Genomic DNA, 21,035 nt, shown 5'->3' with positions numbered 1-21,035 from the left:
ACTGACACTATATACAGAGCTCCTGTGTATAACGTCACCAGTGATCACTGCATTACCTGTACACTGACACTATATACAGAGCTCCTGTGTATAATGTCACTGGTGATCCCTGTATTACCTGTACACTGACACTATATACAGAGCTCCTGTGTATACTGTCACTGGTGATCCCTGTATTACCTGTACACTGACACTATATACAGAGCTCCTGTGTATAATGTCACTGGTGATCACTATTACCTGTACACTATACACTATATACAGAGCTCCTGTGTATAATATCACTGGTGATCCCTGTATTACCTGTACACTGACACTATATACAGAGCTCCTGTGTACAATGTCACCAGTGATCACTGCATTACCTGTACACTGACACTATATACAGAGCTTCTGTGTACAATGTCACCAGTGATCACTGCATTACCTGTACACTATATACAGAGATCCTGTGTATAATGTCACTGGTGATCCCTGTATTACCTGTACACTGACACTATATACAGAGCTCCTGTGTATAATGTCACTGGTGATCACTGTATTACCTGTATACTGACGCTATATACAGAGCTCCTGTGTATAATATCACTGGTGATCACTGTATTACCTATACACTATACACAGATCTCCTGTGTATAATGTCACTGGTGATCACTATATTACCTCTACACTGACACTATATACAGAGCTCCTGTGTATAATGTCACTGGTGATCCCTGTATTACCTGTACACTGACACTATATACAGAGCTCCTGTGTATAATGTCGCTGGTGATCACTGTATTACCTGTACACTGACACTATATACAGAGCTCCTGTGTATAATATCACTGGTGATCCCTGTATTACCTGTACACTGACACTATATACAGAGCTCCTGTGTACAATGTCACCAGTGATCACTGCATTACCTGTACACTGACACTATATACAGAGCTCTTGTGTATAATGTCACTGGTGATCACTGTATTACCTGTACACTGACACTATATACAGAGCTCCTGTGTACAATGTCACCAGTGATCACTGCATTACCTGTACACTGACACTATATACAGAGCTCCTGTGTATAACGTCACCAGTGATCACTGCATTACCTGTACACTGACACTATATACAGAGCTCCTGTGTATACTGTCACTGGTGATCACTGTATTACCTGTACACTGACACTATATACAGAGCTCCTGTGTATAATGTCACTGGTGATCACTATTACCTGTACACTATATACAGAGCTCCTGTGTATAATATCACTGGTGATCCCTGTATTACCTGTACACTGACACTATATACAGAGCTCCTGTGTACAATGTCACCAGTGATCACTGCATTACCTGTACACTGACACTATATACAGAGCTCCTGTGTACAATGTCACCAGTGATCACTGCATTACCTGTACACTATATACAGAGATCCTGTGTATAATGTCACTGGTGATCCCTGTATTACCTGTACACTGACACTATATACAGAGTTCCTGTGTATAATGTCACTGGTGATCACTGTATTACCTGTATACTGACGCTATATACAGAGCTCCTGTGTATAATGTCACTGGTGATCACTGCATTACCTGTACACTGATACTATATACAGAGCTCCTGTGTATAATGTCACTGGTGATCACTGTATTACCTGTACACTGACACTATATACAGAGCTCCTGTGCATAATATCACTGGTGATCACTGTATTACCTACACACTATACACAGATCTCCTGTGTATAATGTCACTGGTCATCACTATATTACCTCTACACTGACACTATATACAGAGCTCCTGTGTATAATGTCACTGGTGATCCCTGTATTACCTGTACACTGACACTATATACAGAGCTCCTGTGTATAATGTCGCTGGTGATCACTGTATTACTTGTACACTGACACTATATACAGAGCTCCTGTGTATAATGTCACTAGTGATCACTGTATTACCTGTACACTATATACAGAGCTCCTGTGTATAATGTCACTGGTGATCCCTGTATTACCTGTGCACTAACACTATATACAGAGCTCCTGTGTATAATGTCACTGGTGATCACTATTACCTGTACACTATACACTATATACAGAGCTCCTGTGTATAATATCACTGGTGATCCCTGTATTACCTGTACACTGACACTATATACAGAGCTCCTGTGTACAATGTCACCAGTGATCACTGCATTACCTGTACACTGACACTATATACAGAGCTCTTGTGTATAATGTCACTGGTGATCACTGTATTACCTGTACACTGACACTATATACAGAGCTCCTGTGTACAATGTCACCAGTGATCACTGCATTACCTGTACACTGACACTATATACAGAGCTCCTGTGTATAACGTCACCAGTGATCACTGCATTACCTGTACACTGACACTATATACAGAGCTCCTGTGTATAATGTCACTGGTGATCCCTGTATTACCTGTACACTGACACTATATACAGAGCTCCTGTGTATACTGTCACTGGTGATCCCTGTATTACCTGTACACTGACACTATATACAGAGCTCCTGTGTATAATGTCACTGGTGATCACTATTACCTGTACACTATACACTATATACAGAGCTCCTGTGTATAATATCACTGGTGATCCCTGTATTACCTGTACACTGACACTATATACAGAGCTCCTGTGTACAATGTCACCAGTGATCACTGCATTACCTATACACTGACACTATATACAGAGCTCCTGTGTACAATGTCACCAGTGATCACTGCATTACCTGTACACTATATACAGAGATCCTGTGTATAATGTCACTGGTGATCCCTGTATTACCTGTACACTGACACTATATACAGAGCTCCTGTGTATAATGTCACTGGTGATCACTGTATTACCTGTATACTGACGCTATATACAGAGCTCCTGTGTATAATGTCACTGGTGATCACTGTATTACCTGTACACTGACACTATATACAGAGCTCCTGTGTATAATATCACTGGTGATCACTGTATTACCTATACAATATACACAGATCTCCTGTGTATAATGTCACTGGTGATCACTATATTACCTCTACACTGACACTATATACAGAGCTCCTGTGTATAATGTCACTGGTGATCCCTGTATTACCTGTACACTGACACTATATACAGAGCTCCTGTGTATAAAGTTGCTGGTGATCACTGTATTACCTGTACACTGACACTATATACAGAGCTCCTGTGTATAATATCACTGGTGATCCCTGTATTACCTGTACACTGACACTATATACAGAGCTCCTGTGTACAATGTCACCAGTGATCACTGCATTACCTGTACACTGACACTATATACAGAGCTCTTGTGTATAATGTCACTGGTGATCACTGTATTACCTGTACACTGACACTATATACAGAGCTCCTGTGTACAATGTCACCAGTGATCACTGCATTACCTGTACACTGACACTATATACAGAGCTCCTGTGTATAACATCACCAGTGATCACTGCATTACCTGTACACTGACACTATATACAGAACTCCTGTGTATAATGTCACTGGTGATCCCTGTATTACCTGTACACTGACACTATATACAGAGCTCCTGTGTATACTGTCACTGGTGATCCCTGTATTACCTGTACACTGACACTATATACAGAGCTCCTGTGTATAATGTCACTGGTGATCACTTTTACCTGTACACTATATACAGAGCTCCTGTGTATAATATCACTGGTGATCCCTGTATTACCTGTACACTGACACTATATACAGAGCTCCTGTGTACAATGTCACCAGTGATCACTGCATTACCTGTACACTGACACTATATACAGAGCTCCTGTGTACAATGTCACCAGTGATCACTGCATTACCTGTACACTATATACAGAGATCCTGTGTATAATGTCACTGGTGATCCCTGTATTACCTGTACACTGACACTATATACAGAGCTCCTGTGTATAATGTCACTGGTGATCACTGCATTACCTGTACACTGATACTATATACAGAGCTCCTGTGTATAATGTCACTGGTGATCACTGTATTACCTGTACACTGACACTATATACAGAGCTCCTGTGCATAATATCACTGGTGATCACTGTATTACCTAAACACTATACACAGATCTCCTGTGTATAATGTCATTGGTCATCACTATATTACCTCTACACTGACACTATATACAGAACTCCTGTGTATAATGTCACTGGTGATCCCTGTATTACCTGTACACTGACACTATATACAGAGCTCCTGTGTACAGTGTCACCAGTGATCACTGCATTACCTGTACACTGAAACTATATACAGAGCTCCTGTGTATAATGTCACTGGTGATCACTGTATTACCTGTACTCTGACACTATATACAGAGCTCCTGTGTATAATGTCACCAGTGATCACTGCATTACCTGTACACTGACACTATATACAGAGCTCCTGTGTACAATGTCACCAGTGATCACTGCATTACCTGTACACTATATACAGAGCTCCTGTGTGTAATGTCACCAGTGATCACTGCATTACCTGCACACTGACACTATATACAAAGCTCCTGTGTATAATGTCACTGGTGATCCCTGTATTACCTGTACACTGACGCTATATACAGAGCTCCTGTGTATAATGTCACTGGTGACCACTGTATTACCTGTACACTGACACTATATACAGAGCTCCTGTGTATAATGTCACAGGTGATCCCTGTATTACCTGTACACTGACACTATATACAGAGCTCCTGTGTATAATGTCACTGGTGATCCCTGTATTACCTGTACACTGACACTATATACAGAGCTCCTGTGTACAATGTCACCAGTGATCACTGCATTACCTGTACACTGACACTATATACAGAGCTCTTGTGTATAATGTCACTGGTGATCACTGTATTACCTGTACACTGACACTATATACAGAGCTCCTGTGTACAATGTCACCAGTGATCACTGCATTACCTGTACACTGACACTATATACAGAACTCCTGTGTATAACATCACCAGTGATCACTGCATTACCTGTACACTGACACTATATACAGAGCTCCTGTGTATAATGTCACTGGTGATCCCTGTATTACCTGTACACTGACACTATATACAGAGCTACTGTGTATACTGTCACTGGTGATCCCTGTATTACCTGTACACTGACACTATATACAGAGCTCCTGTGTATAATGTCACTGGTGATCACTTTTACCTGTACACTATATACAGAGCTCCTGTGTATAATATCACTGGTGATCCCTGTATTACCTGTACACTGACACTATATACAGAGCTCCTGTGTACAATGTCACCAGTGATCACTGCATTACCTGTACACTGACACTATATACAGAGCTCCTGTGTACAATGTCACCAGTGATCACTGCAGTACCTGTACACTGACACTATATACAGAGCTCCTGTGTATAATGTCACTAGTGATCCCTGTATTACCTGTACACTGACACTATATACAGAGCTCCTGTGTATAATGTCACTGGTGATCCCTGTATTACCTGTACGCTGACACTATATACAGAGCTCCTGTGTATAATGTCACTGGTGATCACTATTACCTTTACACTATACACTATATACAGAGCTCCTGTGTATAATATCACTGGTGATCCCTGTATTACCTGTACACTGACACTATATACAGAGCTCCTGTGTGCAATGTCACCAGTGATCACTGCATTACCTGTAAACTGACACTATATACAGAGCTCCTGTGTATAATGTCACTGGTGATCACTATTACCTGTACACTATACACTATATACAGAGCTCCTGTGTATAATATCACTGGTGATCCCTGTATTACCTGTACACTGACACTACATACAGAGCTCCTGTGTACAATGTCACCAGTGATCACTGCATTACCTGTACACTGACACTATATACAGAGCTCTTGTGTATAATGTCACCAGTGATCACTGCATTACCTGTACACTGACACTATATACAGAGCTCCTGTGTATAATGTCACTGGTGATCCCTGTATTACCTGTACACTGACTCTATATACAGAGCTCCTGTGTATAATGTCACTGGTGATCCCTGTATTACCTGTGCACTGACACTATATACAGAGCTCCTGTGTATAATGTCACAGGTGATCCCTGTATTACCTGTACACTGACACTATATACAGAGCTCTTGTGTACAATGTCACCAGTGATCACTGCATTTCCTGTAAACTGACACTATATACAGAGCTCCTGTGTATAATGTCACTGGTGATCACTATTACCTGTACACTATACACTATATACAGAGCTCCTGTGTATAATATCACTGGTGATCCCTGTATTACCTGTACACTGACACTATATACAGAGCTCCTGTGTACAATGTCACCAGTGATCACTGCATTACCTGTACACTGAAACTATATACAGAGCTCCTGTGTATAATGTCACTGGTGATCACTGTATTACCTGTACTCTGACACTATATACAGAGCTCCTGTGTATAATGTCACCAGTGATCACTGCATTACCTGTACACTGACACTATATACAGAGCTCCTGTGTACAATGTCACCAGTGATCACTGCATTACCTGTACACTATATACAGAGCTCCTGTGTGTAATGTCACCAGTGATCACTGCATTACCTGCACATTGACACTATATACAGAGCTCCTGTGTATAATGTCACTGGTGATCCCTGTATTACCTGTACACTGACACTATATACAGAGCTCCTGTGTATAATGTCACTGGTGATCACTGTATTACCTGTACACTGACACTATATACAGAGCTCCTGTGTATAATGTCACAGGTGATCCCTGTATTACCTGTACACTGACACTATATACAGAGCTCCTGTGTATAATGTCACTGGTGATCCCTGTATTACCTGTACACTGACACTATATACAGAGCTACTGTGTATAATGTCACTGGTGATCACTATTACCTGTACACTATACACTATATATAGAGCTCCTGTGTATAATATCACTGGTGATCACTGTATTACCTGTACACTGACACTATATACAGAGCTCCTGTGTACAATGTCACCAGTGATCACTGCATTACCTGTACACTGACACTATATACAGAGCTCTTGTGTATAATGTCACTGGTGATCACTGTATTACCTGTACACTGACACTATATACAGAGCTCCTGTGTACAAAGTCACCAGTGATCACTGCATTACCTGTACACTGACACTATATACAGAGCTCCTGTGTATAACGTCACCAGTGATCACTGCATTACCTGTACACTGACACTATATACAGAGCTCCTGTGTATAATGTCACTGGTGATCCCTGTATTACCTGTACACTGACACTATATACAGAGCTCCTGTGTATACTGTCACTGGTGATCCCTGTATTACCTGTACACTGACACTATATACAGAGCTCCTGTGTATAATGTCACTGGTGATCACTATTACCTGTACACTATATACAGAGCTCCTGTGTATAATATCACTGGTGATCCCTGTATTACCTGTACACTGACACTATATACAGAGCTCCTGTGTACAATGTCACCAGTGATCACTGCATTACCTGTACACTGACACTATATACAGAGCTCCTGTGTACAATGTCACCAGTGATCACTGCATTACCTGTACACTATATACAGAGATCCTGTGTATAATGTCACTGGTGATCCCTGTATTACCTGTACACTGACACTATATACAGAGCTCCTGTGTATAATGTCACTGGTGATCACTGTATTACCTGTATACTGACGCTATATACAGAGCTCCTGTGTATAATATCACTGGTGATCACTGTATTACCTATACACTATACACAGATCTCCTGTGTATAATGTCACTGGTGATCACTATATTACCTCTACACTGACACTATATACAGAGCTCCTGTGTATAATGTCACTGGTGATCCCTGTATTACCTGTACACTGACACTATATACAGAGCTCCTGTGTATAATGTCGCTGGTGATCACTGTATTACCTGTACACTGACACTATATACAGAGCTCCTGTGTATAATATCACTGGTGATCCCTGTATTACCTGTACACTGACACTATATACAGAGCTCCTGTGTACAATGTCACCAGTGATCACTGCATTACCTGTACACTGACACTATATACAGAGCTCTTGTGTATAATGTCACTGGTGATCACTGTATTACCTGTACACTGACACTATATACAGAGCTCCTGTGTACAATGTCACCAGTGATCACTGCATTACCTGTACACTGACACTATATACAGAGCTCCTGTGTATAACGTCACCAGTGATCACTGCATTACCTGTACACTGACACTATATACAGAGCTCCTGTGTATACTGTCACTGGTGATCACTGTATTACCTGTACACTGACACTATATACAGAGCTCCTGTGTATAATGTCACTGGTGATCACTATTACCTGTACACTATATACAGAGCTCCTGTGTATAATATCACTGGTGATCCCTGTATTACCTGTACACTGACACTATATACAGAGCTCCTGTGTACAATGTCACCAGTGATCACTGCATTACCTGTACACTGACACTATATACAGAGCTCCTGTGTACAATGTCACCAGTGATCACTGCATTACCTGTACACTATATACAGAGATCCTGTGTATAATGTCACTGGTGATCCCTGTATTACCTGTACACTGACACTATATACAGAGTTCCTGTGTATAATGTCACTGGTGATCACTGTATTACCTGTATACTGACGCTATATACAGAGCTCCTGTGTATAATGTCACTGGTGATCACTGCATTACCTGTACACTGATACTATATACAGAGCTCCTGTGTATAATGTCACTGGTGATCACTGTATTACCTGTACACTGACACTATATACAGAGCTCCTGTGCATAATATCACTGGTGATCACTGTATTACCTACACACTATACACAGATCTCCTGTGTATAATGTCACTGGTCATCACTATATTACCTCTACACTGACACTATATACAGAGCTCCTGTGTATAATGTCACTGGTGATCCCTGTATTACCTGTACACTGACACTATATACAGAGCTCCTGTGTATAATGTCGCTGGTGATCACTGTATTACCTGTACACTGACACTATATACAGAGCTCCTGTGTATAATGTCACTGGTGATCACTGTATTACCTGTACACTATATACAGAGCTCCTGTGTATAATGTCACTGGTGATCCCTGTATTACCTGTGCACTAACACTATATACAGAGCTCCTGTGTATAATGTCACTGGTGATCACTATTACCTGTACACTATACACTATATACAGAGCTCCTGTGTATAATATCACTGGTGATCCCTGTATTACCTGTACACTGACACTATATACAGAGCTCCTGTGTACAATGTCACCAGTGATCACTGCATTACCTGTACACTGACACTATATACAGAGCTCTTGTGTATAATGTCACTGGTGATCACTGTATTACCTGTACACTGACACTATATACAGAGCTCCTGTGTACAATGTCACCAGTGATCACTGCATTACCTGTACACTGACACTATATACAGAGCTCCTGTGTATAACGTCACCAGTGATCACTGCATTACCTGTACACTGACACTATATACAGAGCTCCTGTGTATAATGTCACTGGTGATCCCTGTATTACCTGTACACTGACACTATATACAGAGCTCCTGTGTATAATGTCACTGGTGATCCCTGTATTACCTGTACACTGACACTATATACAGAGCTCCTGTGTATAATGTCACTGGTGATCCCTGTATTACCTGTACACTGACACTATATACAGAGCTCCTGTGTATAATGTCACAGGTGATCCCTGTATTACCTGTACACTGACACTATATACAGAGCTCTTGTGTACAATGTCACCAGTGATCACTGCATTACCTGTAAACTGACACTATATACAGAGCTCCTGTGTATAATGTCACTGGTGATCACTATTACCTGTACACTATACACTATATACAGAGCTCCTGTGTATAATATCACTGGTGATCCCTGTATTACCTGTACACTGATACTATATACAGAGCTCCTGTGTACAATGTCACCAGTGATCACTGCATTACCTGTACACTGAAACTATATACAGAGCTCCTGTGTATAATGTCACTGGTGATCACTGTATTACCTGTACTCTGACACTATATACAGAGCTCCTGTGTATAATGTCACCAGTGATCACTGCATTACCTGTACACTGACACTATATACAGAGCTCCTGTGTACAATGTCACCAGTGATCACTGCATTACCTGTACACTATATACAGAGCTCCTGTGTGTAATGTCACCAGTGATCACTGCATTACCTGTACACTGACACTATATACAGAGCTCCTGTGTATAATGTCACTGGTGATCCCTGTATTACCTGTACACTGACACTATATACAGAGCTCCTGTGTATAATGTCACTGGTGATCCCTGTATTACCTGTACACTGACACTATATACAGAGCTCCTGTGTATAATGTCACTGGTGATCACTATTACCTGTACACTATATACAGAGCTCCTGTGTATAATATCACTGGTGATCCCTGTATTACCTGTACACTGACACTATATACAGAGCTCCTGTGTACAATGTCACCAGTGATCACTGCATTACCTGTACACTGACACTATATACAGAGCTCCTGTGTACAATGTCACCAGTGATCACTGCATTACCTGTACACTATATACAGAGATCCTGTGTATAATGTCACTGGTGATCCCTGTATTACCTGTACACTGACACTATATACAGAGTTCCTGTGTATAATGTCACTGGTGATCACTGTATTACCTGTATACTGACGCTATATACAGAGCTCCTGTGTATAATGTCACTGGTGATCACTGCATTACCTGTACACTGATACTATATACAGAGCTCCTGTGTATAATGTCACTGGTGATCACTGTATTACCTGTACACTGACACTATATACAGAGCTCCTGTGCATAATATCACTGGTGATCACTGTATTACCTACACACTATACACAGATCTCCTGTGTATAATGTCACTGGTCATCACTATATTACCTCTACACTGACACTATATACAGAGCTCCTGTGTATAATGTCACTGGTGATCCCTGTATTACCTGTACACTGACACTATATACAGAGCTCCTGTGTATAATGTCGCTGGTGATCACTGTATTACTTGTACACTGACACTATATACAGAGCTCCTGTGTATAATGTCACTAGTGATCACTGTATTACCTGTACACTATATACAGAGCTCCTGTGTATAATGTCACTGGTGATCCCTGTATTACCTGTGCACTAACACTATATACAGAGCTCCTGTGTATAATGTCACTGGTGATCACTATTACCTGTACACTATACACTATATACAGAGCTCCTGTGTATAATATCACTGGTGATCCCTGTATTACCTGTACACTGACACTATATACAGAGCTCCTGTGTACAATGTCACCAGTGATCACTGCATTACCTGTACACTGACACTATATACAGAGCTCTTGTGTATAATGTCACTGGTGATCACTGTATTACCTGTACACTGACACTATATACAGAGCTCCTGTGTACAATGTCACCAGTGATCACTGCATTACCTGTACACTGACACTATATACAGAGCTCCTGTGTATAACGTCACCAGTGATCACTGCATTACCTGTACACTGACACTATATACAGAGCTCCTGTGTATAATGTCACTGGTGATCCCTGTATTACCTGTACACTGACACTATATACAGAGCTCCTGTGTATACTGTCACTGGTGATCCCTGTATTACCTGTACACTGACACTATATACAGAGCTCCTGTGTATAATGTCACTGGTGATCACTATTACCTGTACACTATACACTATATACAGAGCTCCTGTGTATAATATCACTGGTGATCCCTGTATTACCTGTACACTGACACTATATACAGAGCTCCTGTGTACAATGTCACCAGTGATCACTGCATTACCTATACACTGACACTATATACAGAGCTCCTGTGTACAATGTCACCAGTGATCACTGCATTACCTGTACACTATATACAGAGATCCTGTGTATAATGTCACTGGTGATCCCTGTATTACCTGTACACTGACACTATATACAGAGCTCCTGTGTATAATGTCACTGGTGATCACTGTATTACCTGTATACTGACGCTATATACAGAGCTCCTGTGTATAATGTCACTGGTGATCACTGTATTACCTGTACACTGACACTATATACAGAGCTCCTGTGTATAATATCACTGGTGATCACTGTATTACCTATACAATATACACAGATCTCCTGTGTATAATGTCACTGGTGATCACTATATTACCTCTACACTGACACTATATACAGAGCTCCTGTGTATAATGTCACTGGTGATCCCTGTATTACCTGTACACTGACACTATATACAGAGCTCCTGTGTATAAAGTTGCTGGTGATCACTGTATTACCTGTACACTGACACTATATACAGAGCTCCTGTGTATAATATCACTGGTGATCCCTGTATTACCTGTACACTGACACTATATACAGAGCTCCTGTGTACAATGTCACCAGTGATCACTGCATTACCTGTACACTGACACTATATACAGAGCTCTTGTGTATAATGTCACTGGTGATCACTGTATTACCTGTACACTGACACTATATACAGAGCTCCTGTGTACAATGTCACCAGTGATCACTGCATTACCTGTACACTGACACTATATACAGAGCTCCTGTGTATAACATCACCAGTGATCACTGCATTACCTGTACACTGACACTATATACAGAACTCCTGTGTATAATGTCACTGGTGATCCCTGTATTACCTGTACACTGACACTATATACAGAGCTCCTGTGTATACTGTCACTGGTGATCCCTGTATTACCTGTACACTGACACTATATACAGAGCTCCTGTGTATAATGTCACTGGTGATCACTTTTACCTGTACACTATATACAGAGCTCCTGTGTATAATATCACTGGTGATCCCTGTATTACCTGTACACTGACACTATATACAGAGCTCCTGTGTACAATGTCACCAGTGATCACTGCATTACCTGTACACTGACACTATATACAGAGCTCCTGTGTACAATGTCACCAGTGATCACTGCATTACCTGTACACTATATACAGAGATCCTGTGTATAATGTCACTGGTGATCCCTGTATTACCTGTACACTGACACTATATACAGAGCTCCTGTGTATAATGTCACTGGTGATCACTGCATTACCTGTACACTGATACTATATACAGAGCTCCTGTGTATAATGTCACTGGTGATCACTGTATTACCTGTACACTGACACTATATACAGAGCTCCTGTGCATAATATCACTGGTGATCACTGTATTACCTAAACACTATACACAGATCTCCTGTGTATAATGTCATTGGTCATCACTATATTACCTCTACACTGACACTATATACAGAACTCCTGTGTATAATGTCACTGGTGATCCCTGTATTACCTGTACACTGACACTATATACAGAGCTCCTGTGTACAGTGTCACCAGTGATCACTGCATTACCTGTACACTGAAACTATATACAGAGCTCCTGTGTATAATGTCACTGGTGATCACTGTATTACCTGTACTCTGACACTATATACAGAGCTCCTGTGTATAATGTCACCAGTGATCACTGCATTACCTGTACACTGACACTATATACAGAGCTCCTGTGTACAATGTCACCAGTGATCACTGCATTACCTGTACACTATATACAGAGCTCCTGTGTGTAATGTCACCAGTGATCACTGCATTACCTGCACACTGACACTATATACAAAGCTCCTGTGTATAATGTCACTGGTGATCCCTGTATTACCTGTACACTGACGCTATATACAGAGCTCCTGTGTATAATGTCACTGGTGACCACTGTATTACCTGTACACTGACACTATATACAGAGCTCCTGTGTATAATGTCACAGGTGATCCCTGTATTACCTGTACACTGACACTATATACAGAGCTCCTGTGTATAATGTCACTGGTGATCCCTGTATTACCTGTACACTGACACTATATACAGAGCTCCTGTGTACAATGTCACCAGTGATCACTGCATTACCTGTACACTGACACTATATACAGAGCTCTTGTGTATAATGTCACTGGTGATCACTGTATTACCTGTACACTGACACTATATACAGAGCTCCTGTGTACAATGTCACCAGTGATCACTGCATTACCTGTACACTGACACTATATACAGAACTCCTGTGTATAACATCACCAGTGATCACTGCATTACCTGTACACTGACACTATATACAGAGCTCCTGTGTATAATGTCACTGGTGATCCCTGTATTACCTGTACACTGACACTATATACAGAGCTACTGTGTATACTGTCACTGGTGATCCCTGTATTACCTGTACACTGACACTATATACAGAGCTCCTGTGTATAATGTCACTGGTGATCACTTTTACCTGTACACTATATACAGAGCTCCTGTGTATAATATCACTGGTGATCCCTGTATTACCTGTACACTGACACTATATACAGAGCTCCTGTGTACAATGTCACCAGTGATCACTGCATTACCTGTACACTGACACTATATACAGAGCTCCTGTGTACAATGTCACCAGTGATCACTGCAGTACCTGTACACTGACACTATATACAGAGCTCCTGTGTATAATGTCACTAGTGATCCCTGTATTACCTGTACACTGACACTATATACAGAGCTCCTGTGTATAATGTCACTGGTGATCCCTGTATTACCTGTACGCTGACACTATATACAGAGCTCCTGTGTATAATGTCACTGGTGATCACTATTACCTTTACACTATACACTATATACAGAGCTCCTGTGTATAATATCACTGGTGATCCCTGTATTACCTGTACACTGACACTATATACAGAGCTCCTGTGTGCAATGTCACCAGTGATCACTGCATTACCTGTAAACTGACACTATATACAGAGCTCCTGTGTATAATGTCACTGGTGATCACTATTACCTGTACACTATACACTATATACAGAGCTCCTGTGTATAATATCACTGGTGATCCCTGTATTACCTGTACACTGACACTACATACAGAGCTCCTGTGTACAATGTCACCAGTGATCACTGCATTACCTGTACACTGACACTATATACAGAGCTCTTGTGTATAATGTCACCAGTGATCACTGCATTACCTGTACACTGACACTATATACAGAGCTCCTGTGTATAATGTCACTGGTGATCCCTGTATTACCTGTACACTGACTCTATATACAGAGCTCCTGTGTATAATGTCACTGGTGATCCCTGTATTACCTGTGCACTGACACTATATACAGAGCTCCTGTGTATAATGTCACAGGTGATCCCTGTATTACCTGTACACTGACACTATATACAGAGCTCTTGTGTACAATGTCACCAGTGATCACTGCATTTCCTGTAAACTGACACTATATACAGAGCTCCTGTGTATAATGTCACTGGTGATCACTATTACCTGTACACTATACACTATATACAGAGCTCCTGTGTATAATATCACTGGTGATCCCTGTATTACCTGTACACTGACACTATATACAGAGCTCCTGTGTACAATGTCACCAGTGATCACTGCATTACCTGTACACTGAAACTATATACAGAGCTCCTGTGTATAATGTCACTGGTGATCACTGTATTACCTGTACTCTGACACTATATACAGAGCTCCTGTGTATAATGTCACCAGTGATCACTGCATTACCTGTACACTGACACTATATACAGAGCTCCTGTGTACAATGTCACCAGTGATCACTGCATTACCTGTACACTATATACAGAGCTCCTGTGTGTAATGTCACCAGTGATCACTGCATTACCTGCACATTGACACTATATACAGAGCTCCTGTGTATAATGTCACTGGTGATCCCTGTATTACCTGTACACTGACACTATATACAGAGCTCCTGTGTATAATGTCACTGGTGATCACTGTATTACCTGTACACTGACACTATATACAGAGCTCCTGTGTATAATGTCACAGGTGATCCCTGTATTACCTGTACACTGACACTATATACAGAGCTCCTGTGTATAATGTCACTGGTGATCCCTGTATTACCTGTACACTGACACTATATACAGAGCTACTGTGTATAATGTCACTGGTGATCACTATTACCTGTACACTATACACTATATATAGAGCTCCTGTGTATAATATCACTGGTGATCACTGTATTACCTGTACACTGACACTATATACAGAGCTCCTGTGTACAATGTCACCAGTGATCACTGCATTACCTGTACACTGACACTATATACAGAGCTCTTGTGTATAATGTCACTGGTGATCACTGTATTACCTGTACACTGACACTATATACAGAGCTCCTGTGTACAAAGTCACCAGTGATCACTGCATTACCTGTACACTGACACTATATACAGAGCTCCTGTGTATAACGTCACCAGTGATCACTGCATTACCTGTACACTGACACTATATACAGAGCTCCTGTGTATAATGTCACTGGTGATCCCTGTATTACCTGTACACTGACACTATATACAGAGCTCCTGTGTATACTGTCACTGGTGATCCCTGTATTACCTGTACACTGACACTATATACAGAGCTCCTGTGTATAATGTCACTGGTGATCACTATTACCTGTACACTATATACAGAGCTCCTGTGTATAATATCACTGGTGATCCCTGTATTACCTGTACACTGACACTATATACAGAGCTCCTGTGTACAATGTCACCAGTGATCACTGCATTACCTGTACACTGACACTATATACAGAGCTCCTGTGTACAATGTCACCAGTGATCACTGCATTACCTGTACACTATATACAGAGATCCTGTGTATAATGTCACTGGTGATCCCTGTATTACCTGTACACTGACACTATATACAGAGCTCCTGTGTATAATGTCACTGGTGATCACTGTATTACCTGTATACTGACGCTATATACAGAGCTCCTGTGTATAATATCACTGGTGATCACTGTATTACCTATACACTATACACAGATCTCCTGTGTATAATGTCACTGGTGATCACTATATTACCTCTACACTGACACTATATACAGAGCTCCTGTGTATAATGTCACTGGTGATCCCTGTATTACCTGTACACTGACACTATATACAGAGCTCCTGTGTATAATGTCGCTGGTGATCACTGTATTACCTGTACACTGACACTATATACAGAGCTCCTGTGTATAATATCACTGGTGATCCCTGTATTACCTGTACACTGACACTATATACAGAGCTCCTGTGTACAATGTCACCAGTGATCACTGCATTACCTGTACACTGACACTATATACAGAGCTCTTGTGTATAATGTCACTGGTGATCACTGTATTACCTGTACACTGACACTATATACAGAGCTCCTGTGTACAATGTCACCAGTGATCACTGCATTACCTGTACACTGACACTATATACAGAGCTCCTGTGTATAACGTCACCAGTGATCACTGCATTACCTGTACACTGACACTATATACAGAGCTCCTGTGTATACTGTCACTGGTGATCACTGTATTACCTGTACACTGACACTATATACAGAGCTCCTGTGTATAATGTCACTGGTGATCACTATTACCTGTACACTATATACAGAGCTCCTGTGTATAATATCACTGGTGATCCCTGTATTACCTGTACACTGACACTATATACAGAGCTCCTGTGTACAATGTCACCAGTGATCACTGCATTACCTGTACACTGACACTATATACAGAGCTCCTGTGTACAATGTCACCAGTGATCACTGCATTACCTGTACACTATATACAGAGATCCTGTGTATAATGTCACTGGTGATCCCTGTATTACCTGTACACTGACACTATATACAGAGTTCCTGTGTATAATGTCACTGGTGATCACTGTATTACCTGTATACTGACGCTATATACAGAGCTCCTGTGTATAATGTCACTGGTGATCACTGCATTACCTGTACACTGATACTATATACAGAGCTCCTGTGTATAATGTCACTGGTGATCACTGTATTACCTGTACACTGACACTATATACAGAGCTCCTGTGCATAATATCACTGGTGATCACTGTATTACCTACACACTATACACAGATCTCCTGTGTATAATGTCACTGGTCATCACTATATTACCTCTACACTGACACTATATACAGAGCTCCTGTGTATAATGTCACTGGTGATCCCTGTATTACCTGTACACTGACACTATATACAGAGCTCCTGTGTATAATGTCGCTGGTGATCACTGTATTACCTGTACACTGACACTATATACAGAGCTCCTGTGTATAATGTCACTGGTGATCACTGTATTACCTGTACACTATATACAGAGCTCCTGTGTATAATGTCACTGGTGATCCCTGTATTACCTGTGCACTAACACTATATACAGAGCTCCTGTGTATAATGTCACTGGTGATCACTATTACCTGTACACTATACACTATATACAGAGCTCCTGTGTATAATATCACTGGTGATCCCTGTATTACCTGTACACTGACACTATATACAGAGCTCCTGTGTACAATGTCACCAGTGATCACTGCATTACCTGTACACTGACACTATATACAGAGCTCTTGTGTATAATGTCACTGGTGATCACTGTATTACCTGTACACTGACACTATATACAGAGCTCCTGTGTACAATGTCACCAGTGATCACTGCATTACCTGTACACTGACACTATATACAGAGCTCCTGTGTATAACGTCACCAGTGATCACTGCATTACCTGTACACTGACACTATATACAGAGCTCCTGTGTATAATGTCACTGGTGATCCCTGTATTACCTGTACACTGACACTATATACAGAGCTCCTGTGTATAATGTCACTGGTGATCCCTGTATTACCTGTACACTGACACTATATACAGAGCTCCTGTGTATAATGTCACTGGTGATCCCTGTATTACCTGTACACTGACACTATATACAGAGCTCCTGTGTATAATGTCACAGGTGATCCCTGTATTACCTGTACACTGACACTATATACAGAGCTCTTGTGTACAATGTCACCAGTGATCACTGCATTACCTGTAAACTGACACTATATACAGAGCTCCTGTGTATAATGTCACTGGTGATCACTATTACCTGTACACTATACACTATATACAGAGCTCCTGTGTATAATATCACTGGTGATCCCTGTATTACCTGTACACTGATACTATATACAGAGCTCCTGTGTACAATGTCACCAGTGATCACTGCATTACCTGTACACTGAAACTATATACAGAGCTCCTGTGTATAATGTCACTGGTGATCACTGTATTACCTGTACTCTGACACTATATACAGAGCTCCTGTGTATAATGTCACCAGTGATCACTGCATTACCTGTACACTGACACTATATACAGAGCTCCTGTGTACAATGTCACCAGTGATCACTGCATTACCTGTACACTATATACAGAGCTCCTGTGTGTAATGTCACCAGTGATCACTGCATTACCTGTACACTGACACTATATACAGAGCTCCTGTGTATAATGTCACTGGTGATCCCTGTATTACCTGTACACTGACACTATATACAGAGCTCCTGTGTATAATGTCACTGGTGATCCCTGTATTACCTGTACACTGACACTATATACAGAGCTCCTGTGTATAATGTCACTGGTGATCACTGTATTACCTGTATACTGACGCTATATACAGAGCTCCTGTGTATAATGTCACTGGTGATCACTGCATTACCTGTACACTGATACTATATACAGAGCTCCTGTGTATAATGTCACTGGTGATCACTGTATTACCTGTACACTGACACTATATACAGAGCTCCTGTGCATAATATCACTGGTGATCACTGTATTACCTATACACTATACACAGATCTCCTGTGTATAATGTCACTGGTCATCACTATATTACCTCTACACTGACAATATATACAGAGCTCCTGTGTATAATGTCACTGGTGATCCCTGTATTACCTGTACACTGACACTATATACAGAGCTCCTGTGTATAATATCACTGGTGATCCCTGTATTACCTGTACACTGACACTATATACAGAGCTCCTGTGTACAATGTCACCAGTCATCACTGCATTACCTGTACACTGACACTATATACAGAGCTCCTGTGTACAATGTCACCAGTGATCACTGCATTACCTGTACACTATATACAGAGATCCTGTGTATAATGTCACTGGTGATCCCTGTATTACCTGTACACTGACACTATATACAGAGCTCCTGTGTATAATGTCACTGGTGATCACTGTATTACCTGTATACTGACGCTATATACAGAGCTCCTGTGTATAATGTCACTGGTGATCACTGCATTACCTGTACACTGATACTATATACAGAGCTCCTGTGTATAATGTCACTGGTGATCACTGTATTACCTGTACACTGACACTATATACAGAGCTCCTGTGCATAATATCACTGGTGATCACTGTATTACCTATACACTATACACAGATCTCCTGTGTATAATGTCACTGGTCATCACTATATTACCTCTACACTGACACTATATACAGAGCTCCTGTGTATAATGTCACTGGTGATCCCTGTATTACCTGTACACTGACACTATATACAGAGCTCCTGTGTATAATGTCGCTGGTGATCACTGTATTACCTGTACACTGACACTATATACAGAGCTCCTGTGTATAATGTCACTGGTGATCACTGTATTACCTGTACACTGACACTATATACAGAGCTCCGGTGTATAATGTCACTGGTGATCCCTGTATTACCTGTACACTGACACTATATACAGAGCTCCTGTGTATAATGTCACTGGTGATCACTATTACCTGTACACTATACACTATATACAGAGCTCCTGTGTATAATATCACTGGTGATCCCTGTATTACCTGTACACTGACACTATATACAGAGCTCCTGTGTACAATGTCACCAGTGATCACTGCATTACCTGTACACTGACACTATATACAGAGCTCTTGTATATAATGTCACTGGTGATCACTGTATTACCTGTACACTGACACTATATAC

This window comes from Phyllobates terribilis, unplaced genomic scaffold (genome assembly GCF_046119375.1).
Source record: "Phyllobates terribilis strain yellow unplaced genomic scaffold, ASM4611937v1 Scaffold_10__3_contigs__length_209671492, whole genome shotgun sequence".
In the NCBI taxonomy this organism is placed as follows: Eukaryota; Metazoa; Chordata; class Amphibia; order Anura; family Dendrobatidae; genus Phyllobates; species Phyllobates terribilis.
Note: the sequence above shows the minus strand (reverse complement) of the source record.